The sequence below is a fragment of the Tamandua tetradactyla genome, chromosome 16 (genome assembly GCF_023851605.1).
Source record: "Tamandua tetradactyla isolate mTamTet1 chromosome 16, mTamTet1.pri, whole genome shotgun sequence".
Lineage (NCBI taxonomy): Eukaryota > Metazoa > Chordata > Mammalia > Pilosa > Myrmecophagidae > Tamandua > Tamandua tetradactyla.
Window position 1 is genome coordinate 35,756,835 of NC_135342.1, and position 25,009 is coordinate 35,781,843.

The window sequence follows — 25,009 nt, forward strand, 5'->3', positions numbered from 1 at the left end:
CTGTCCCTTGGCCTTGTGCCTTCCTCTGGCTCTGGGAGGCCCCCACCTGCTTGGAGAGATGGGTGCCTCTCGCTCCCTAGGGCGTCAGCTGGCAGGGGGAGTTGATGAGCCTGGGTTCCGGGCCTCAGCTTCTCTCCTTAAAACTATAGGGAAAGAAGCCCTACAGCCTGGCAGAGGGTAGAGGGCTATGGCCAGGGACTTACTTCCCTTGCAGCCTTTGCTTTCCAGAGGCCCAGGACGTAGCCCTGTTTACTCCCATGGGGTCCTGCCAGGCTTCCATGAGGCACCACCAAGGGGCTACTCTGTGCATTCCCCAGATGTGGACCTGGGGAACGCAGCCAAAAGGAAAGGCTCATTTGTGTCAGGCGTTCTGAGGGCAGCTGTTCCCCTGAACGAAGGTGTTGACCTGATTTGGTCAAACTGTTTGCTCTAAATTAAGTGGCTGGGCTGGGCTGGGACACAGATACCTGGACTCCGAGAGCTCAAAGCCCTTTCCCTAGAACACCCCACCTTTGAGAGTGCTTGACTCAGAAGTAGGGGCCTTCCAGGCAGGGGCAGGGGGTTCTTTGGGTCCCAGGATCCCCCCCATTTCCCAGATGGCTGTGGCCATACTTCTAGCTGGTCTTCAGACCCTCCCTTCGTCCAGCCCATTGGCCCAGTGTCATGGCAAATTCACAGGTCATGGCCAGTTTGCTGGGAACCCAGGGGAGACAGACAGATGTCATTCTCACAGAGGCACTGCAGATGTGTAGGGACAGGCAGCATGTGCACAGCCTGGAGGACAGGTAGTGTGTGATGCCAGAAGCTTCACTGACAATGCCCTTGCAAGTGCCCTGAACCCGCAGGTTACACACTCATATTTCAGGCTCTGCCGCTGGCCTCCCACTCCCATGGACTCGGTGGCCAGGCCCCGGTCAGGTCAGCAACCCAGCACAACAGCTGTCAATCAGAGCTGAAGCACCCCACCTTTAATTGATAACGGCTCATTGCACACTTTACGTTTATTTATTAATGTATTTATTAATGCTGAGCTTTGATAGCTGCTACCTCCCCAAAGTGGAAGTTCAGATCTTTCAATAGGAACCTACCAAGTTCTTTTACAAGTCTGGGGTATGGGAAATTCTAAACAGCAAATGCTGCTTTTTATTAAGAAGAACAAGTCCCTCTCCATGGGCCGGAGGCTGGGGGTGTGAAGAGAGCTTCTCTCCTCAGAGTCCCCTCTGGAGTGCTCTTTGGCTATTATTTGCTGCTGAGCTGGTTTAGCATCCTGTATCCCAAACTGTCATTCTTTTTGACATATCTGCAAACCATGTGCATCACCAGAATATTATTATTTACACACGTTTTAACTTAAGTAAATTTGTTTTGAAACGGAGTGTGTGTCATTCTCATAAATGAAGATCCCGAATCACTTGTCATAAAGACAAAATAACCATAAAAATAAGTGCAGTGAAATCAAACAATGTCATTAAATTCTAGCTGGATTCTCTTGCCTGCCTAAGGCCCAGTCTGATGCCTTATCTTTCTTTTTTAAAAAAGGGAGATTAGCAAGTTTTGGGGGAGGTATTAAAGACCAGTAGCACCAAAGGGATACTTTCTTCATGAAGCAATCAGAAGGGAAGACAAGAATGAGTAAATTATCACTATGGGATTCAAGGCGAACCATTGAATGGTTCCTTATCCACCAGTGGAATTTATGCCGTACCCTGAGATAGCCTGAATTTCAGTGAGTGTTGACTTCTATTAGATTCTCAAAGGGTCCGTTGACCCCCAAAAGATCATGAGCTGTTCTCATAGCAAAGTGTCTTTCCTAAAGAGGATGGGAAGGGAGAAGACATCATAGAGTGGGGAATCAAGGGAGCACTCGGAGGACATACTGCAGGGAGCACGTACAGTGAAACTCTCTGCACTGATGGGAATGTCCTATGCCATGTTACCTATTATGATATCCATGGGCCATGTGTGGCAATTGAGCACTTGAAATGTGACAAGTGCAACCAGGAGCTGAGTTCTAACTTTTTTTTTTAATAATTAATTTAAATTAAATAGCGGGCAACACAGCTCTACAGCTTTCTTTCGTGGCTCTGGGCTTGATTCTCTGACTTGGCCAGAGTCTACCAATTCATAGTTTCCAAACATGGAGAATAGTCCTCTCTGCATGCAGTGGTGGGCGCTGCACTCTATAGCACACACAAGACACTTCTCTTGTCCATCACTCCTCTGACAGCAGCCCCCTGAAAAGTGGGTCTTGCCACCCACTTTTACAGATGAGGAAACTGAGGCCAGGTCAGAGAGGGGGTGGCAGTGCTCTGAAGTTGCCCTGTGTGGGTTAGGATCTTGTTTTCCTGTCTCTATACTCTGCTCATGGGCCCCTTAGCATCTGTGTGGAGCTGGGTAGCAGCACAAGAAAACCAGCTTCTTTCACAGCCCCATAGCTTCTCTCTTTCGTTTCATCCCCTGTACCCAGGGGTTCTCTGCGACCAAGGCTGCTCTTCCTGCACAGACAAAATCTGTACAGTCAGCAGCACAGATCACCCCCCTTGCTTATATCCCGCACCCCAAAGGATATCCCAGGGTGGTATTCTGGGGTATTCTTTGGGGTGCTCAGGCTGGGCGTGAGACAGCCTTGGGACTGCTAGGCAGGGTTCTGGAGCACCTGGTGGGTCTCCCCACCTCCCCGGACACTGACAACATGCTTCACGCATCCTGGGAGTGGAAACAAAGAGGAAGGTGATCTAGGCAATATAACCAGAGGTTTAGATGAATTCGTACACAGCCCTCACCCCCATCCTCCTTCCCCAACCCACTCCACATCGATTTGCTTTGAGTAAGAGTGTCCCAAACTAGGCAGTGCTTAGTCCAGCATCCACCTGACTTGCTGCTGGTAAAAATTTGGGCCTGAGAGGGTGTCTTAGTTTGCATGAGCTGCTATCAGAAAAAGTCCAAACTGGTTTAGGCTTAACAATGAGAATTTATGAGCTCTTGGTTTTGAGGGTAGAAATTCAAAATTGAGAACTCAGCAAGCTTGCTTTCTCTGAGAATCTATGTGTTCTGATGCTTGCTGCCAGAAATCCACAGGGTTCCTGGGCTTGAATTTCTGCCTCCTGTCACATGGTGATGTCCTCTCCTTTCCGGCTCCTGTGACATCCAGGTTCTCTTTATAAAGCCCCGGTAGTCCAGATAAAGCCCACTCTGATTGAGTTGACCACACCTAAAGTGGACCTTCAAAGATTCCCAAATGAGACCACACCCTGACTCAGCTTAACATGTTTAAAGACACTCTTTACAGTGGATTCACACCCTCAGGAACATGGATTAAGATTAAGGGATCTCTTCCAGGAGACATGATTCCATATACCCAAGAGGGGGAGAGACTTTTGGATAATGGGAAGACTCTCAGCTCCCACCCTGAACCCTTCCAGAGCTCAAGGAGCTGAGCTGACTGCACAGGAAAAGAGTTTTCTGTTCATTTCATGATCCTCCCAGCTGCACGGGCAGGGCCTGTGGGGGGACTGGTCCTCTCTCAGTGCAGTTCTTGCCGTTTCTTATCATTGCAGGGATCCCCTCTGCTGATGGAAAATCCTGATTTCGATAACCAGAAATCACTGTTCTTTATTGAATGCTTTACATGTGTAATTCTATCAGCAGCCCTTCTCAGAGGAGGGTCTTATTATCCTCATTTTACAGAGAGAAACTTAGAAGGGTTTGGTAACATGCCCAAGTTCCCTAGCTACTCAGGACACTGTGAGAAATGAACCCAGAAGATTTTAGGGTCCTGTCACACTGCACAGCTGCCCCACAAAGGGTCCTGTCTCTCCCAACCCTTTGTACTGTGTTCATTCTCCTGCTGGCCCTGAGTATCGGGCCTGGGAGCCCATCGGTTCATCCATGCAGCAGATGTTTGCCAACCACCTACTGGATGCTCGCATCTAGGATCAGGGCTACATGAGCAAGAAAAAGGAAATGAAGGAGGAATGGCCCAAATCCCTTGGAGCTCACCATCTGTTTGTGGAGAGAAAGGAAGACAATGTGATTTTACTCCTCTGAGGTTCTGCCTTGGTTTACTCAATTCTCTTAGTCTTTAGTTTTTGCTCCATTGGCTTCTAAAGAAGCTGTGCGCAGAAAAGAGAAGACTGTTCTCTGGGACCAGGATGGAGAGAAGACATGAGAAAGTTGGGGCACTCCAGGTTTAGCAAACTGTGACAGCACAATGAATAGGACCTGGGACTCAAGGATGGGGTAGGAGACTTTGCTTAAGTTCAAGGAAGGAAAATGTACTCATTCGTACTTTCCTATGATCACGGATTTCTCTGAGGGCACTGGGTTACCAGAGCATGTGTTCTGTGAATCATTAAAACAATTTGAGTGGTCAGACCAGTTTCAGCAGGTGCTAGAGATACCAAGATAGTCACACCACGAGGAGTTAAGAGTGTGGAGGATGTGACAGACAGAGGCAGGCCCTTTTGATGTGGGTTCCATGACTGATAAGGACACTGAGCAGGATGAGAATACTGAGTAGGGATGCTGTGCTCATCCTAGGAGACGAGGGAAAACTAGGGGTAGTTTCTCCAATGTGGGGGCAGCAATGGCAGCCTTTAGAACCATCTTTCCTCTTTGTGCCTCATTATTTAGTGTTTGCAAGAGAAGTTGCATTTGAATGACTTAGAGAGGGCCATGCTTTCCACACTTCTCTCATTTTTATGCATAGACTTCCCAATTAGGGGACTATTTCCTGGCCATTCTTGACTCTTTGCTAATCCAAAATAATCTTTCTCATTGATTTGATAGTTCCCAAAGCTGTGGAGTCACTCGGATGTGTTCTTCCTCAAAATGAATGTTGCCTCTTAAACCAAGAGAGTCTCAATTCTGATGCTTCTGTTTCATTGGAAGGTTGCATTGCCTTACCTGGAGCCTCTGCTCTTGGAAAATATTCCTGACTGCCACTTCTTTGCAAAATATTTAACTCCACCAATCTAAGCCTCAGCTAGATGCCTCATTATTCCCTGTTGAAGTCTGTTCCCATTCTCTTCCTGCTCCTCTCTCTTTTGCATCCTTCCTTTCTTTTACCACCCACCCACTTGTCTTACCCTCTCCAGCATTTAGCCCTATCCTTTTGCAGGCATGTGTAAGGGGCTGCACATCGAGTCCTGATGCCCACCATCTGCCATCTTTGCTGGGAATAAACTGCAACACCACTTTCTGCACTTTCATGTCATGTAAAACTTGGTCATCCCATGTTCCAGAGGCAGAGAGCCTGGGAACAGCAGCAGGCTTGGTGGACTGACAGCTCTTAGAAGGTTGAAGTCTCAGGCTGGCCTCAGGAAAAGTAGCAGGTAGCCTGTCATGGTTGGTGGTTCCAGGGCATTCCTTACCCTTCTTGGGCCTTATTCTTTCCTGTATCAAATGAGGTGTCATGCTTGGTACTATCTGTGAAATTCCTGCTATCCTCTTGGTTCTAGAATGATAGCCCCCTGAGCAGCCACAGCCAGAATTTCAGCTGAGGTTTTGATGATGGGCACCTGTTCTTTCTTCCCAGGCAAGAGAATTGGAGAGGTAGAGATCACTAAGCAGTGGGTGGTTCCTGGCACAGGGTGGATGGAGCACTTGCCGCCTCTATCAATGCAGGCATCTCACACACAGGGAAGGCTAATGATTAGTTATCTCTTCCAAACAGCCCCCTGTGATCCCAGAGCCTTAAACCTATTCATACAAGGAGTGAGACCCATGAGCCATCCAAGCCTCCATCATTTCTCTAAAGGATTGGGAATCAGTCTCATAAGAATGGGGCTCATGTTTTTAATCCCTACCAGAGAAGCTAACAGTTGATTAGACCAACATCTTCCTGAGCTGTAGACTCCCCAGAGATGAATGAGCCGACTCTGTTGGGCCTATCAGATGAACATTCCAATGCATTTTTCCTTATTATGACTTAATTAAGGATACAATAAACCCTTACCATGATTTTGTCTATTTGCAGTAATATCTCTCAGTTCTAATTTCAGAGATTAGCTTGTTTTCAAAACACTGAATGAAGGACAAACCTGATCCCATTGTCACTGTATGTAGCCAACACAGCCGGGACCACCACCCACCATTGACAAACACAAGCTGCTAGCCACACCTGCATGTCAGTGCCCGGGGAAGAAGCCCTGAGACTGTCGGAGTGGGAGGCAGAGCATTAGGGATTTCAATTCTGCTTTATTTCCAACTTGAAATGGAGGAAAACAGACAAAAAACAAATAAGAAAGCTAAACAGTTGCGTGAGAGCTAGCAATTTGCTGGGCTCCCAATGACAGACACTGCATTATCATAATTGTCTCTTCTACATGATAGGACAGAAAAATAATAATGTCATTTTATTTATAGCTGGGGTGGCCCCTTTATGAGAGTCATACAAGTTTCTGCCAAGTGGAGTAGGTCAAATGACATCTTTTGATCAGGCCTGTCCAAAGAGATCAAAGATGAATGGCAGGTAATGGATACCCAATGACAAACCAAATCTAAAACAGAAATAAGGCTGCCAGAGCCTGCCAGTTACCCATTAAAGGCCCGCCTAAGGAAGGCAGGCTGCTTGACACGTTGGCCGAACACCTAAATCAGCCAAGCGTCAGTGCTAAAATTGTGTATTATCATTGGAAATGGCTATTATTTCCTCCGTTACATCTCTGCTAAGGCTTTGTTTGTGTACGACTGACCCATGATCGGGAGAAGTGGAGTTGGGGGTAGAAAAGCCAAAGGTACTTGTGGGCATCTGTGGGGGCTTTGGCCACTCTTGACCATTAATTGTTGGATCTCAATAGTGTAGCAGCTCTCCCCCTCTCACGTGTCTGTGCACCCCCGGCATCCCCTGTCTCCCCAGCTCTAGGCATTTAGGCCCATCTCAGGCCACACAAAGCCCAGGAACTTCCCAGAACAGAGGGTGAGGGGAGGAGCAAGCAGATGGAGAAAAATGATGGGGAAAAATGGTACCTAGGCTGAGGGCACAGGGCAGACACCGGATTCTGCCCAGCCAGTGCAATCTGCACATATAGAATCGGATAGAGGCAGCTTCCAAAATTATGGGAACAAATGCTTTTTTTTTTTTTCTCAAGTGCTTGAGTTATGTAATTAAGTTGGGCTTTGTAGAGCTGTTATTTAAAAGGCTTTGGTAAGGAACAAAATTTACTATCTCTTTTTGTTTTTAATTTGTGGGGGTAGGATGGGGTGGAATACAAAGCAATACCCGAAGAAATATTTAGAAGCGAGGATTCTGAGACTGCAAGAGAGAACTCTAAATCCTCCAGTCCCAGGGGAGGCACAGGTGGTGCTGTGGGTAATTTTTTATTCTGCAGCGTATGCTGGAATGTTAAAAAATATTATTAAACATTGAAATGAGTATACTAGTTAGCTAATTAGTATGTTTCTCTTTCTTTTAATAATCCCGATGCATTTTCTTTCTTTCCTACCTCCATTTTCATGCACGTGGTAACCCTAAAGAACATATTTAGAAGCATAATTAGTTATAATTAGAAGCAAACAAACCTCGCCCTGGTTATCTCCAATTTATTACAAAGAATTGCAGGTAACGGTGGCAGTGGTGGTGATGGAAACCCAGGCTCATTGCTACTGCTTAAGGAGAATTCTGGATTTAAACACATACACGCGTGTGTGCACCCCCTCCCGCCCTCACGTACCTTGTCACATCCGGAAGGTCAGAATATGGCCGCTAAGGCTGGAAATCGCTTTTGCTGGGCTCTCAGGAGTTTCATAGACCTCACGTTTCTCCATCATTTTGCATTAGCTCTATCTTTAAGTAGCAAGGACATTCTGTCAAAGTCCTACCATCACTCTTTGACGATGAGAAGAAGACAGACATTTGACTGTTAGGTCTCTTGGCAGGAAATTTGGTAGTGAAGTCCCATCCAATTTGTCAAGCTCAGCAGTGGTCCTGGCTGGGCAGGAAGCTTCCACCCAGCTCCGAAGTGTCACCAGCCTGGGAGAGACCCTGCCACTCCATCTGAAGTGTCAGCCTGCATATGTGGGGCCGCCCGGGAGGGGGCCCCACACGATTTCTCTTATTTGCTCTGGCGGGGAAGGGGGTACCGTCGTGCCAAGCACCCCCCCACCTCACGTTGGGTGGCCAACCTTTGACATTTGATTGTTAAAAAAGCACACCCTCCTCTTTTATGGCTCCCACCCCAAATCTCTATGTAAATGAAAGTTTAAACAAATCGGATCACGCTGGCTTTCAAGAGAGAAGTTTTTAAAAATTTTTCTCCTGAATTATGTAAAGATGCATCACAAGATATTTACGATTTTTTTGAAAAACAGATATTCTTTTTATATACTGATAAAATTGGAAACTTGGAAGCATATTTAGCAAGTGTAAACAGATGGTTAAAGATATTTGCTGGGAAGTATCAGAAACAGTTATTCCTGACTTGCTTGCTTGGCTAAACATTGCTCTAAAAAGTCAACAGGGCACCAGAGTGGGAGATGTGGGTCCCGTTTGGGTTTTAAACAGAATGGGCAAAGGCAGTGTTTTCTTTTCTTTATCACAATGTGCTATAGGTAAGACTTGCCCCCAGAAATTATGCCGTCTTCTCTTCTAACTCACAAACTTGTTGAGCGGTTCTTTACCAACAGAGTGAGAAGGCTTCTGTGTTATGTCCTCAATTAACTGCTGCAGGGACCTCACAGCCTCAAAGAAAACCACAGCACCCTTAACCCGTCCTCCAGCTAAGGTTCCAAATTAGCACTTTTCCTTTGCTCTGGTGATTGCGATCATTTTATTCATAAGATCTCCATGATAGGAGATTTCCTTTTTCTTTAAAGGCAGTGGATACAAAGTTGCAAAAGGGAAATTACTAGGAGGAAAGGAAGAAGGAACTGACATTACCCTTTTTTTCCTTCCTTCCTTCCTTCCCTCTCTCCCTTCTTCCTTCCCTCCAACCTTCCATCTTTCCTTCCTTCCTTCCTTCCTTCCTTCCTTCCTTCCTTCCTTCCTTCCTTCCCTCTCTCCCTTCTTCCTTCCCTACATCCTTTTCTTTCCTTTTTCCGAATAGCAGAATTCACCACAACAAAGCATTTCCAGTGACTAAATCAACCGTTCAGATGATTTAACAGAAAGCTTAGGATTTCATGAAGTTGTCTAATAGTCAGAAAGTGTGGGGTGTATGTGTGTGTGTGTGTGTGTGTGTGTGTGTGTGTGCTGGGGGGGGCGACTGAAGATCAGGGTGGGGAAGAAAGGAGCTGCCGTATTTTTTTACAAGCTTATAAAACACAAATGCTTGTGGCACTTGCTAATCTGAAATGCTTTTAGTAGAATTGTTCAGTAGCAATAATCTGTCAACAGATTACAATTTTGCTTAATTTTAATGTGGCTAACTTAAGATGGTTGTATAGTAAATTTATGCAACTGATCATAGTTATTAAATTACTGCATCTGCAAAGGAAGCAATCAAACCCCTTATTACAGTTGCTGTGAGTGAATGCTAAATGTCAAGGAGTTACCAGCGCGCTGCGGGGACTCTCGCTCCAGTTAAAGATGCATAAAATATCAGCACTTTTTTAATGCTTGTGCATTCAACAAAGACTCCCATCATAATTAACTGGTATGGAAATAAATAATTTTTACAAACTACCTTAGAAACAGTTGTGCTACAGTTTTTGTCAAAGTCTGCTACTCCACAGCGATATTTAAGCCCTTAGACACATTTCCCTCGAACTCACATATGCTATAAAATATTTAAAATCTCACAGAGAGCTTTGAAAATGATATTATAAATCCAGCTCTCGGTGCTAAAAAAGTAATTTATGATGATTAATTTAATTATACGTTTTAAGGTTTTGATATTTTAAAAACTTGAGGTTAATTTTTGGTGGGGTGGGGGGAAGCTGGAGTCCCAGTTTGGCAGTTCGGGGGAAGGGGGGGTGCTTTCTGTAAACAGCTGAAGATGCCCCTATGGAAGCAGGTCCGGCGGAATGGTGGCTGGTGAGAGGAGAGAGGTACAGGTGTGGTCACCGCAGCGGGGTCCCCATTCTGGCCGTGTGTGACACGTCCTGTCCCCTTGAGCAGTTTTCTCAGTCCCTCCCTGGCTGTGAAATGTGAATCATGAGTATGCATTCCATGAAGTTCTTGGGGAGTGGGGGCAGGGGGAATTACAGGAACCCGCGGTGGAAAGTCCTTAAACAGCTCCCAGCTCAAGGTGAGTTAGCCGTGGTTATTGTTAGTGTGTTTTCTGTTTTTATGAGAGGAGTTGTGAACTTACAGAAAGGTCATGCACAACATACAGACTTCCCATAGTCCCATCCCCATTTTTGACATTTGCCTTGGTGCGGCACTTTTGTTACCATCGAAGAGAGAATATTATTATAGTGGACTATTTATAGTCCATAGTTTACACGAGGGCTCACTTATTTTGAACATTCCACCTGGATCCTCGCAGCAGAGCCAGCCTTCCGAAACCTACCTGCTTTCTTCCACGAGACCTACAGCTACACCCTAGCAGTTTTACGGGCTGTCTCTAGTTGACTCTTGTGCCCGTGACCATTTCAGCTAGAAGTCTGGTCTTCCTGAGGCCCGAGGCCTTTCCGGGCAGGAAGGGCCTGGCTTAGAACCCAGAAGGAAGACAGGGGTGCAGCAAATAGCCAAACAGCAAAGACAGGAACCCTCACCCCTGAGCTGCCGTGGCGGCAGAGTACCAGCCAGACCTGCGAAAGTTGTTCGCTCCATTGTGGGCAGTGGTCTCCTGCGGCCGGGCCCTGGCATAAGGATGCTGCTTCCCATGTGTATCTAGCACCCCAGGTGCCAGGCCCCTGCTGGCCCCTCCAGGAGAGGATGCCACATCCGGCTGTGGCCTGACAGGGGTGGTGGCACATGGGAAGGTTTTGCGTACATGGAGAGATGTGTGCATATGTTTATGCATGCATGCATTTAATCCATGGGAAGAAACAAAAGTGAAGCCAGTGGTTCCACAATCTCCTTTACTCATCATCAAGCAGTGAGACACCCAGAAACCATCCAAGTATTGCCTTGCTGAACTAGAGCATTTGGCTTCTGTATGCTCCTGTTTTCCCATGGTCTCCTCCTCCATAGCTCGTGGATGGTGTGGAGGTGCGATGTGACGGGGCATCTGCTGGCTTTCTTTTCTTTTTTATCCTTCTCACTGGGTTGAGAAAAGCAATAGGTGTGGGTCATGTTTAGGTCAGTTAGGGGAATGTTGTCTGTATGTTTGGAAATGGAGGGAAATGGATTGTTTTTGCTCAATAAAACGGAATGTAGAATTTCTTCAAATGAATGCATTTTATTCGGAACCTCCCTCGAACTTATACCACTCTTGGACACGACCGCTGACGTAGGGTTCCGTGGAGCGGAACGGGACGGGTCTCCGTCTTTTCCTGGTGCTCTGCACCTCCTGGTGCGGTAAACACTGGGTGTGGTTGTGGAGTGCCAGCCGGGTGCTGTCCCCTGGGGCACCCTGGCCGAGCCACCTGTAGCCCTTTCCAGAGCACAGACCACAGAAGGGGGTGGCACGTGGGATCAGGCCCCGGACCTCCAGCCTCGCGGGTGCCCTCTTTGGCAGCGTTTGTCCCCGACCTCCCCATGCGCGCTCTCCCGATGGGCCCAGGACCACGGCTCCATCTTCTAAAATGTACAGAAGCGTTTTTCAACATTACTGGAAGTTCTGAGACTTTATGAACTTTGCTTGATGGAGCCCCGGCCTGCCTCTCTGAGTGCTCACAGGGCTGGAGCCTCACATAGGCATGGTCAGAGGTGTCCGTAGTGTGGGTGTGGCAGGAGCCAGGAGACTGTGGGTCCCACCTGGTTGTCCCGCTCACCCGGCCACAGCACTCAGCGGGGCACAGTCTCCTTCCCAGAAGTGAGCAGACAGCCAGACCTACCTCATGGGGCGGCTGTGAGGGCGAAGTAAGACATTGAAAATCAGCGTTCAGCAAAGTGCTCAAAAATAAAACCCCCAATGTCCTAGCTGCCATCATCACCACTGTCACTTTGTACCTTGTATGTGGTATCCTGAAAGGGTTCAGATGTATTTTCCGAGTGCCTGCTGCCCCGACTTTACATCACTTTGCCAAGTTGCCCTGTAGGTTGGCCTCGCAGTGCCCCCTTCGTGTGCATCCCCCGCCTCGGTGACGAGGCCCAGCACGGGGTCAGTGCCTCCCCGCTGGACATGTGTCACGCAGCTGGACTGCTCCAGAACCCTGCCCAGCTCACTTGGGTTATGTCCGTATCATCCTGATTGTGGAACCAGGAGGAGCTGTGTGAATGGTGGCCCATCCCTGCAGTTGCAACCTAAGTTCTTATTCCAACAACTCCCTTGTATGCCTGCCATCCCCTTGTTAAAGCACGTGACGCTAGATGTGTGGGCCCAGACACCACAGCCAGAAGGAAAGTGAAAGCTGCTTTTCATGTGGCCTGGAGGCTCTCAGAGATGCAAGCGGGCCCCGTCGCCTGCCCATAGAGCAAAGTGTGGCGTGGATCAGTCCCATGCCACTCGCGCATCCTGCGGTTCTTTCCAGCAGGGTGCTGCCCTCGTGAGCTGAGACCTCCCACGATCTGGTCTGCCCACGCAGGCTCCCACCCCAGCCTTCAGTGTCTCACCACCACTCCTACTGTAAGAGGGGAAAAAAAAAGATTTTTAAAGATTCCCTAATGGTAATGAAAAATATTCTGATACAGCATTAAGGATTTTGCTACTGAAATGTGTTTAATGTAAATATGCTGTCAGGGACCCTTCAAGTAATTGACACAAGCAGATGATTAGCAGTGTTCTCCACGGTGTTTTTGCATAATCTTACATTTTGACAGAACTCCTCAGCTGCATTTTATTGTCAGTGCTCCACAATCAGTAGGACTTCTTTCTCGACAACATTTACTTTGTCACTATAAATCTTGTAAGTGGTCATTTAGCATGTTTGGTGTGCATGTAGGAGTCCCCACCACCTGCGCGTTTGGGGAGACATCTTCCTACCTCCAAGAAATCCTCCTGGAAATAAACTTTGCACCAACGCGGGTGAAATCCGAGGAGCTGTGATCAGCCCTGAGGAGGGTGTAGGGGGTGGCCGCAGACCTCCAGGGGGGCAGCTCCAGCCAGGGCCTCGGGGCAGGGGGCCGAGTGGGGAGCGTCTGGGTGAGAGAGGTCCCCACATGCTGCCCTGCACGCCCCATCTCCAGGACGCCATCCTCTTGGGGCTGGTCACCACCTACCTTCCAAGCTGTTATTGTTTCTCTTTTTTCTTTCCTGTCGAATTGAGTTCATCTTTGGTGAAGTGAAAAAAAAAAAAATTGTGTTCAATTATAATCATATCTAACTGCCCCAAATTAAACTGCCCTGATCCATAAGCATTCATAACTGCATACAGTTAAGTTACATTAATAGTCAATATAATAAACCTGCACCTTTATTGAAGCTGCTCTTGTTTCTCCAGCAGTTCTTTAATCTATCTCAATAGATTTCTGGTGTACAGCACGTATAGATTTGGCCAGTGACAAGGGTTAGAGTAGTCTTGTAGAACATTTACTTGTAGCTCTGAAAAGCCCACATACATCAGAGGCTGAAGTCGATCAGATTGTACCAGAATCAATGGGAGGCTTGTGGGATCCCTCCCAGGCTTGTAATGCGCCCACCTCCTTTGGAGAGAATTCACGTGCTCGCACACACACGCACACACACACCCTTCTCTGTCTTAAAGCCATTTATCTCTGAATGTCAAATTGCAATAATTAACCATTATTGATCTTAAATTCAATTAACTTCATTAACACAGGTCATGATGAGGGTGCTTGTAAGGGAAAGGCATTTGACAAGTGCCTTTGCTCATGTGACATTCCGTGTTCGCAGTGGCGGCTATAAAAACTGTTCAAACTGTCCCCTCGGAGGGAGAGGCAGCCAGAGACAGCCACCCTGAGTCTCTCTCGGGCCTGGGGTGTGTGGTGAGGGACCCACCTAGCCCTTTGAACTGTGGGCTTTCCACTGAGCTTGTGCAGTAGGAATGTGAGTGTCACAGGGTGTCCCTACACCGTGGGCCCTGTGAGCATGTTCAGGGTGTCCCCCACCCCCACCTCTAGAGGCCCAGCTGAGAGGGCTCCCCCTGTTTGCCTTCCTGCAGATGGTTTTCAGAAACCTCCAGGTTTAGTTTCATCCAGAAAGCAGCCTTCCCATTTGCATTTGCAGATTTAAAAACTACCAAACTACCCACCTTCACCCTAAAATGAAGAGGAAAACCTGGATCCCACATTTGGGACCAGCCCAGGGCTCTGGTTACCCACCCTGTGGTGTTTGCTGCTTTCCCTACCGTGCATATTTGGTATCCTTTAATGCTCCCTACAACCCTCTAAGGCAGGCAAAATTGCCCTGTTTTACCAAAAACAGGAGACTGAGGGTCAGAGAGGTTCACCGAAGTGGCTCTGGACGTGGCCCTAGCAGAACTCCTACCCTGCACCCCCAGTTCCCACCAATGCCTGCAGCCACTCCTGTCCCTATACCCACCACCCTCTCAGATCTTAGAGAGGGAGACCACATGGTAGGACCTACTTCCTTGAGTCATGAGTTCTGAAGGTTGCCTTCCCCCTGGCCACTTGCTCTGAGCTTCAGTTTCCCCATCCATTAAATGGAACATGTGGCATTGCTCCACCCCCTCCCGGGGCTGCTGCTAGCTGGGCTGCGGTCATGCTCAGGAAGGTACCTATGGGACTACCAAGCCCCGAGCAGGAGGGTGCCTTCTGTGAGGTCACAGCTGCGGCTGTGCCTGAATAATTGCCTCTGAACTTCACATTCTTTCTGGAAATGCTACTTGATGCTAAACAGTCTTGAGGAAACAAAACAACAAGCAAAAAACGAGCAAAAAACTCAACCTTCCATATTTGTGGCACCTGTTGATTTGAAAGTTTGATTCAATTTGGAGGACTTCTGCAGTACCCAGCATGTGTGGGTCCTGTGCGGAGGGGCTGCCGACACGGCAAGCCTGATCTGCTCAGCCCCCTGTGGAAACGACTATCTCAACTGCCTGCAAACGCCCCAGAGTACCGTGGGGACCCAGAATTGAGAATGGTCAGTTTGGGATGGAGGAAACAGTAAAACACCCCATAAGACGGTATGTCATTGGGTTCTGGGAGAAGAGTACCCCTGATTAACGTGAGCAGAGGCCCGGCGTGACCTTGCCTTGGTGCACAGGAGCACCTGAGAAGCCGAGGAGTGCCACTGGTCACCAAAGAGCCAAGTGCCAGCTGAGTGCCCCACGCAACCCTGTCCCCTGGGGCCTAGCCCGGTGTCCCACCAGGTCTGACTCAGGACATGCCTGTGGATCTCAGGGTTGGGGTACATCAGAGCTACGCTTTAGGGGAGGGTAACTGCTGGGGCCATCAGATTGCAGGGAATGGTCAGGGGAGCAAGATGTAGCCAGGAGAGAGACATTCTGGTTTATTCTGAGTGCCCCACCCCACCCCAGCCTGGCTGTTCCTTGGACAGTGAATTATACAGACTGGTAGAGCAGAGACCAGGAAACCCAGGCCTTAGAACTTTCTGTTTGTTTTTTGGAAGTAGCAAAGAAGAGGAAGAAGAGGGAGAGGAATGAACTCCCACCATGCACTTGCTCAGTAACGCCCAAGGGGTGGAGACTTAGATCAGGTACCCTGCATACCTGTGACATCACTGGCCTTTCCCCACCTGTCCATGGACACCCCGTTCCTGCCAAACACATCCCAGGGACTGGAAGGTCTGGTGAGGAATTCGGTGTTTGCCCAGTGGAAACCAGGCCTGAATCTGAAAGGGAGGGACAGACTAGATACCCCCTGGCTCCCTGTGGTTGGGGGTGCCATGCCCAATGGGTGTCGTTCTGCATGAGATGCCCTAAGAGCCCAGCAGCCCTTGGAGGCCAGTGGAAGGGTGCCCCCCATCACTCCAGCTTCACCTGTGCCTATGATGCACCTTCGCCCTGAATGACTAAGAAAAGCAAAGGTGGGAGGGGCGCTGTAAGCCAGGAGGACCTAGAAATGCCGATGGGTCTTGGGCTTGGGCTTCCCACGGAGCTGGCCCTCGAGCAAGGCCTCAGTGCCTTTGCATTCAGCCCCCGGAGCCCGAACACACGCTCACTCATCCACTCGTGCAGCCCTCCTCAAATGAATGCTCCCTGGAGGAAAGGACTTAGTCTGGTGTTTTCTTGCCTGCCAGTGCCCAGAATAGAGCTTGATGTGCAGACAGTGCTTAATAAAAACCTATTTTTCCTTTATACTTTTTATGAAGTGTACTTGCACCTGTAAATATTTCAAACAATGCAGAAGAGAGCCCCACTTCTCTCCCTCCTCCAGCTGCACAATCCCCAGCTGTGGTGTCCCCTCCTGCGCCAGGAGAGCCTCTGTTAGCATTCGAGTGTAAGGGTCCTTTTCCTGGGTGCCCCCACACTGCCTCACACACACAGAGTCACTCATAAAATAGAGATCTGTGTTTGCCCTTCTGCAACTTGATTGTTTTTCCCATTTGCCACTATGGATCTTCCCACATTAGCACTTAAAGAATTATCTCATTCTTTTAAAAGTGAGCTATTTCTTTGCCGTATAATATACGAAAAGGACGACGTGCAAATATGTGTACAGGTCAGTGTGTTTTCCCAAAGTGGACATACTCATGGAACCAGGTCCACGGTCCATAGAACAGTCCCTGTCCCCCAGAAATCCCTGGCACCCCCTCCCCCCATCATTGTTCCCAAGGAATACATGCTCTCTCCACTTTTAAAACCATTGATTGTTTTGCCTGATTTCAAAATTCATATGAATTAAGTCAAATAGCATGTATTCTTTTGCATCTGGCATTTTCACTTAGCATTATGTTTGTGAGGTTTTCCATGTTGTTTTGGATAACACAGTATTTGTTCATGTTTACTGCTCTTAGTATCCTAGTGTATGAATATACCACAATATATTTATCTGTTCTGTTGTTGATGGACATTTGGGTTGTTTCCAGTTTCTTCACGACTATGAATAATGCACCAAAGGACATTTTTGCACGGATGTTTGATGCACACATGTACGCATTTCTGCTAGGAGTTGAAGTGCTGGGTCATAGAACATGTGTATGTGTAGCTTGCGTAGATAATGTCAAATAGTTTTCCAAAGTGATTGTACTAGTTTATACGGCTGTTCCAGCATATGAATGTTTCCAAAGTTGTTCTGCATTTTGCTAACATTGGTAATTCTGTCGTATATCATTCTTGCAAATTGCTGCATAATATTTCATGGTATGGATGTGCCTTAGTTTGTTTATGCCCTATTTTTGGTATTATAAAAACAAATGTTGCTAAGAACACCCTTAAACATAGAAGGGATTTTTTTGTTGTTTTTGCCTATGCATGAGTATTTCTGTGGCATAGATTTCTGCATCAAAGAGTATGCATGTTTTCAATTTTGATAGACACTGTTATATTACCCCCATAAAAGGGCTGTGTCAAGTATAGGGTCAACCAGTTAATGAGAGTGCTGCTTTCATTTTGTTATTGTTGTTTTTTCTTTTTCTGTTTTCTTTTTAAAATTTAATTTATTTTTTAATTTTTTGGTGGATGGTGAGGTGCTGAGAGTTCCCGAATCTAGTACAAGAAATAGCTAAGTCAGCATATGTAGAAATTAGTGAGACCAGGGAACAAATATTGTGAGGTATTGTTTGTAGATTGGTTTCAGGAAACCTGTTTTAATAAAGACAGGTAAGGTTGAGATCAATAGGTATGTATATATATATCAGTCAAAATTTAAAATCACTTGAAGAGATGTTGCTTCTTTAAATGGGCTAGAGTGAATGCTTCCCTGTCCATCCCAATCATGGCCAGTTTTGTACTAGTGAGGCCTGAGTGGGGGCTAAGCAGGGCCTGGGTGGGGGACTGGGTGGGGCCTGGGTGGGGGTCAGGGCAGGGCCTGGACAGGGACTATGGGCTTTGGGAAGATGGTCCAGCCTTGATGGTCACATGCTGGTGTCCTGGGAGAATCTCCAGGTGCCACTTTTTTGTTTTCCCTCAGGTCCTAAGGTAAGGAACTCTTGAGTAATACCTGTGGCCTTGACTTTGCTGAAGTCTCTTTGGGATGAGAGGAGCAGGCATGAAGAGGTGATGAGGCAGAGGGCCCTGGGGCTACTCTGCCCTGTACTTGAGAGCTGTGTGGGACACTGTTGGCAGTTTCCGCTTGAGGTGGCTATTGGCCCCTCATGGTTCTTAAACTCAATACCACTGTTTTGGTTTGCTAAAGATTCTAGAATGCAATATATCAGAAATGGATTGAATTTTACAAAGGGGATTTACTAAGTTACAATTCTAAGGCCATGAAAATGTCCAGATTAAGGAACCAACAAGAGGATACCTTCTCCAAGGAAAGACTGCTGGCATCTGGGGTTCCTCTGTCACATGGAAGGGCACATGGCAATGTCTGCTGTTCCTTCTCTCCAGAATGTCTCTGTGGGCATTTTCTTTCTCTTAGCTTCTCTCAGCATTGAGTGCTCTCCCAAAATGTCTCTACCTTAAAGGACTCCAACAAGTGGATTAAGACCCACCTTGAATGGGTGGGGTCACATCTCCATGGAAACAACCTAACCAAAAGGTCCCACCCAGCAATAGGTCTGCCCCACAATACTGAATTAAGAGCATGGCTTTCTGGGCGGGCCATGGTGGCTCAGCAGGCAGAGTTCTCACCTGCCATGCCAATGCGAAGACCTAGGTTCAATTCCTGGTGCCTTCCCATGCAAAAAAAAAAAAGAGCATGATTTTTCCTAGTGTACATAACAGAGTCAAACCAGCATAGTCCACCCTCTGAACCCCAAAAAGACGTGTTATTTCCATACGCAAAATACTTTCATTCCATCACAGTATCACAAAAGCCTTAAATAATTTCAGTAACAATATTAAGTACAACGTCTTATCAAAATCAGTTACAGGCATGGTTTGTCCTAAGGCAGAATTCTCCTCTAGATGTGGACCTGTGAAACTTAGAATAAGTTATCTGCTTCCAGTATACAGAGAAGGGACAGTCATAGGATAAACATTCCCATTTCTGTAGGAAGAAATTGAAAGGGAAACAGGGGTCATCAGACCTGAACAGTTCCAAAAACCTACAGGGCAAATGCCATTAGATTTCAAAGTCTGAGCGTCATCTACAGAAGGATGTTTTATTCTTAGGGCTTGAAAGAGCAGCAATCCCACCCTTTCTAAGAGCTTGCATAGCAACCCTGTTCTTTCCAAACACTGGAGAGGTGAGGGTTGCAACATTGGGGAGCACTGGGGAGACCACCTTGTTCTGCACTCCACCCTCTTCAAGAATCTGGGTGGCAGCCATTCTCTGCCATCTTCAGGGCACATGCTCAACACCTTTGGAACAATGGGGTGGTGGCCAGGCTTTCCCCAACCTTGAGGGGATGTGTTCCACCCTTTGTAGACTCACACTCTCCATGTGCATAGGTGGATCTGCTCTGTTGGCCTAAGGTTTCTTGTCTCCAACCTGTTCTACCTTTGAAGTCATTTTTCCTTCAGTCTGTCCTTTTATTGTCTATTTTAGTCCAGACTGGCAGTGATTACGTTTATACAGATCTGCAACAAGCTTGTTGGTTTTTCCTGTGGCAAAAACAGAGATTCCAACCATCAGACAATAGGACATTCCACAAATCCTTCATGGATAACTGCATTTCCAATCCTGGCTTTTTCTGAAATGGCTGACTGGTTCTGTGTTTTGTCAAATTCTCATATGGGGCTCTGTTCTCTGGAGTCTCACTTTCTGGAAGCCCAGAATTTTTCAAACCATCAATTTCTGATTTCTTTGAACCCAAAACTTCAGTTCTTGGCTTATCCCTTTCCTCTCACATTTTACTGTAAGCTGCAAGGAGAAGCTATGCTGCATTTTCCACATTTAATTTGAAAATCTCTTTATTTTAAGTACCTCAACTTGTCTCTTTCAAATTCTCCCTTCCATCCAACACCAGTACTCAATTTTGCCAAATTCTCCACCAGTTTAAACAAGGATCACCTTCCTTCCAGTTTGCAATGACAAATAACTCATTTCTGTCTCATAAGACAGAAGGCCTCATAAGAAGTTCTTTAGAGTTTATATTTCTACCAGTGGTCTCTTCAGAGCACTCTAGGCCCTTCCTTTCATGCCCCTCACAATTCTTCCAAAATCTTCCCCTTCTCCATTTAAAAAGCTGTTCCAGCATGGTTGGTATTTGTAAACTCAGCAACATCCCACCTCTCTGGCACCAAAATCTGTTTTGGTTTGCTTAAGCAGCCAGAAGGCAATATACCAGAAATGGATTGGTTTTTATAAAGGGGATTTATTAAGTTATAATTCTAAGATATAAAAATGTCCAGATTAAGGCACCAACCCATGGATACCTTCTCGGAGGGAAGGCTGCTGGCATCTGGGGTTCCTCTGTCACATGGGAAGGCACATGGTGGTGTCTACAGTTTTTTTCCTCCAAAATGTCTCTGTAGGCATTTTTTTTCTCTCTTAGCTTCTCTCAGCTCTGAGTGTTCTCCCAAAATGTCTCTCCCTTAAAGGACTCCAGCAAGAAGATTAAGACCCATCTTGAATGGAAGCAACCTTACCAAATGGTCCCACCCAACAATAGGTCTGTCTCCACAAGGTGGGATTAAAAGAACATAGGTTTTTCTGGGGTACGTAACAGATTTAAACTAGCACAACCACCAGCCAAAATGTATGAATTCAACCAGAGTTACTGGGAGCAGCTGGTAGACCAGACTGTGTGAAGGGCACAGAGCTAATGGAAGACTGGCCCTTGCCGCTGGACAGGGAGACAAATTATGCAATTTAGAATGTTTAACCATTCTAAAACCTTAGTGTGAAAAACAAAAAGAGACATTAGAATAGTAATTCCTTATACTTCTCTGTATTTTCCTAACCATTGTCCCTCCTCTGAGACTGGAGAGGTCACTTTCAACAGGACAGGTGAGGAAGGGCTTCCTCAGGAGGTGGAGTGAGCAGATGCTGGAGGACAGGTATGCAGATAAGGAAAGATAGAGCATCGCATGTGAAGTGGAAGAAAAGATAAATTGAGGCATGGCTGAAGGAACCTGATGTGGGAAGGGTAGTGTGTGTGTGTGTATGTGTGTGTGTGTATATGTAAGGCAGGCAGTGGACGTCTTGAAAGGTAAGATGGGGTCTGCTTATGCTGTACTTTGAATTCCAAGCTAAGACATTTGTGCCGCTGTGTGATTCTCTAATGCCTTAGTCACCAAAGACATCTTGACCACCTAATCATAAAGTCTGTGGCTCTGAACTGTTTGTTTTGTTAACGTCTTCCTAAGCCTAAAGGATCTGGAGTATGTAATTACTAAAATGTGTTGGATAGATATGTGGGGTTTTGGGGTAGATGGATGTGCAGATGGGTTGGGTAGATTAATTGCTTCCTCTTCTGTGTAAATTGTGATTCCTCTTTTGTGTAAATAAGCCATTTACCTTCTCTCTGGATACAGCTCTTTTGAGTACACAGAGAAAAGCCAATAAGGTCCATTGAAAATTGGAGTAATGCACATATAGCCTACCTTGAAGAGGTGAATTCTAAGAAGAGCCCCCAAATTTTCTTTATCACCTGTCCTTCAGAGGAGGCAGATTTCAAGCCCATTGTCCAACACTCAACAGTGGTTTCACGGGGTTTGGGGATCATGGAGTATGGTAGACCGGCAGGAGTTCTGCTTAGTTCCATCACCGCCTCATTGGAGACCACAAGCTACTCTGTGAAAATCACTCTTTCCTACGTCCAGAAGCTCTCATGTTCCAGAACTGGAAATGTGAAAGGCACAGCTGGTCTCTTCCATCATCAAAATTGACAGCTGCTCATGGTGTGCAACTTGAGAAGTCCCACCACATTCCTTGTCCCTAATAACTCACCCAGCTCCTAGTTGCTGCTGCCTGAAATTCCACCAGGGTGAGAAAATTACTTCTTTGGATGAAGTGATTTTTCTCCTAATTGATTAGATCCAATAGATTAGGATTTACATTATGGGTTGTGGAATAACAGGGGAAGAGGATAATAAGGAAGGGGTTCAAACCCTGAATTCCATATTCAGGTACATGGGAATTTTAGGAATATGTTGTATTGAGTTCAGAAAGGAATGAGAATATGGTGCCCAAGCCAAGCTTCTCTCCTCTTGCAAGGACTTACCCTGGCTCCAGAAGCTGTGCTCTGCCTGATGCACCATCACTGTTACAGGCTGAACTGACTGGTGTCAATCTAGACCGACACACACACCACCACCAGGCTGGGCTGGGTTGGGCTCTACCTCATCAGTCCCACAATAGATGATGGTGGTTTCCACAATGCAGTGCTCCTTGGGGCACATGGAGTGAACTCTAGCGTGGCCCCTACCCCTGAGTCTGTGTGTCATATACCTCCATGGGGCCCAGACAATTTGTATGTACTTGAAGCCGGGGACAAAAGTGACTCAGACAGACCTGGGACTTAGTATGTTTCCTCTTTATCATCTGAAGTTTAGTCTGAGGCAGTTGCTTTTATTCATGTGAATGCATCCCTAATAAATTTAGTTTTCTTTGTAGTGGGGTTGGTGCCCAAACTGTAGCAGGGCATATCCCTCCACCCCTGCAGCTGTGGAAAGAGTGTTTTGTTTAGAGATGGAAAAGCTGGCTTCCTTTTCTTATCTTGGGGAGCCTCACGACTTTCTGCCTCCTCGTTCCTGAGCTCTCTCTCCCGCAGGGAGAGTGCCAGAAGGGTGAGGAAGGGTGATCAGCTCAGGGGCTGCTGGGATGGCAGAATGAGCTCTTTCATCAGAACAAAGGTCCCAAGAGAGGCTTCTCCAGATGTGTCTGAACCCAGTGGTGAGAGCTCCAGGTCTGGCTCCCGGAGACTACCAGCTTCATGTTCTCACCACATCTTGGGAGCAGGTCTTATTCCAGGTGCCCTGTCTTCAGAACACATTGGGCTCTCCACCAGCTGGAGGTTTCTCTAGGAGCCTGGCTGTCGTGCGTCCCTACAGAAGCAGCCACGGCCTCTCTGGCCCTGCTCTGCTAGAGGTTGATGCTGCGTTATCCAAGCTGACTGTTCACCAATCAGCGAGTGCCATGCTTTTCTTGGCATGAAAGCATCACAGTTTTATTAACACAGTGATACCCAACTGAACAAGCATTCATCTCACACATTACATCAAATTAACATGTACAAAATTAATATTCCTGACCTTGCTAGTGGGAAAAACAATCAATCTAGGGGAGGTTGTCATTTCAGTGTGGCCAACCTTCTGGAGAAATCCTGACCATCAAACTTCCAACTGCATTTCCTTCACATCAGAGCCAAACCATGTACTTGTTAGCTCCTCCGTCCTGGGTTTGAATCTTTAGGGATTCTCCTGGCTCCTGAATAGCTCTCGTGCCTAGGAGGGGTTGCTCCTCGGTACTATCCAAGAATGCCATTATCTCTTTGTTCCAGAGGCTATGACCTCCACCACCCAGATGGTTTGGGTGCTGTCTCCCTAAATGACTGCATGTGCTCAGGTGGATGGGTGGAGAAAACTTGCATTCTCTGCTGGAATGTGGCCCCCTGGGTACCAGCCACAAGCACTGCTTCTCTAGAACCAATTTCCTCTCTCTGCTGCCTATTGACTATCCTAACAGAGGCCCAACAGCTCAATCTAACCATCTTGCTGTTTCCCAGCCTGTGTTTAGCTAAGCCCCCCCCAGTCCATCACTTATTTCCTTCTGCTGTCTTCTCATTCTCTTGGCACAGAAAGGAAATCTCACATCAGTGCTGCTCCTTTGAATCTCCTCCCAGCCAGCAGCTCTGGGATGTACCTAGAGGGTTGATATTTGGTCAGCACCAGTCTGGGTCTGCACTTCTTTCTCTTCTCACTGCCCCTCACCCCATCCAAGACTCTTGGCCAGGGCTGGGGGGCAGGGGTCTACCTCGAGGAGCCCATTTTATGAGCTCTCAGAACATCTCAGGAGAGTGCATTCCCCAAATATGGTTGCATGAAGACAGGGCAGAAGCTGCAGATGTGGCTGCACCTATGAAAAATAGTCCCTCCTCACCCACCCCGGCCCAGAAGAGGTGTGCAATACATTTGGGCAGAAAAGAGGGCTGCATAAAATTGTGCACAGGGTGCAGTGTACAAATGCCTTTACATGCCGCACCCTTTGTAAGACAGGGATTCTGCTGTGTGATGGATCCATGCAGCCAGATTTCCCACGTATATTTTGAACAAGGTGTGCACCTGCAGCCCCCTTTAGGTGACATTTTCTGGGAACTTTGAGCTCTCTCGCCATCCCCTCCTTTCCCCCACGTAGAAGATGGTGACTAAATGCCAGAGTGGACTGGCCTGGGGAGGTGGGCCTGCAGCATGCTGGCAGCCAGCAGAGTCTGGTGGCTGAGGTGGCCCTTCCCACCAGCACTGTGCCCTGGGCACCTGGCTCTGGCCCACACCTGGGGGAGCGGGGGGCTCTTAGGTCTGGTGGAGGGAAGCGGGCTGTGTCCTCTTCCCAGGAGTGTTGTGGGTGGGGTCCGGAGCCTGGAGGTGTGCCCCCCACACTGGCCCTGACCTCCAGGTCTGTAGTACCCTATGTGTTAATCTGATGTCCCCTCTGTCCCTTCCTTTCTCTGTATCTGTTCTTTGCCTTGCACTTCTCTCCCTTCTTCCCCTTCCTCCCTCACCTTCTTTCTGCAGCCCATGACTTGTGGCTGCTAGAGTGAGGAGGAGCAGGGCTTGTTCCCGTGGAGAGCGCAGTTCCCACTGCCCCCTTCCCCCAACGCAGCAAGGACAGCATGGAGGTCTGAGGGTTGGGAGGCCGTGGACCCCCAGGTCTTCATTTACAAGAGGAAGACGTGTGGAGAGTGAGGCTCAGCCCAGAGGCCGAGAGTGCGCGAGGCACCCCCATGGCTGGTGCTTAGCGACTAGCACTTCTGTTTGTAGAGCCCCTTTGACTTGTGGAGCCCCACATGTTCACTTCTCAGATATCACTCCCTCCTGCCTCCCCTCCATCCATGAGCTCGGGGACATGACACCTGTCATCAAGGTCCTG

The 25,009-nt window shown here is 47.5% G+C and overlaps 1 protein-coding gene across 2 annotated transcripts in view; it reads left to right on the top strand.

Moving 5' to 3' along the window:
• The window catches only part of TSHZ3 (teashirt zinc finger homeobox 3), a 70,462-nt gene that overhangs the window by 33,363 nt on the left and 12,090 nt on the right, over window positions 1-25,009 (top strand). Inside the window, exon 1 of one of the 2 annotated variants that reach the window (XM_077132278.1) lies at window positions 14,093-15,093. The exons of the other annotated variant lie outside the window; for it this stretch is intronic. The gene's annotated coding sequence lies outside the window, so the exon portion shown is untranslated. Of the gene's footprint in view, window positions 1-14,092; window positions 15,094-25,009 lie in introns of those variants that run through there. 2 annotated transcript variants of the gene reach the window in all.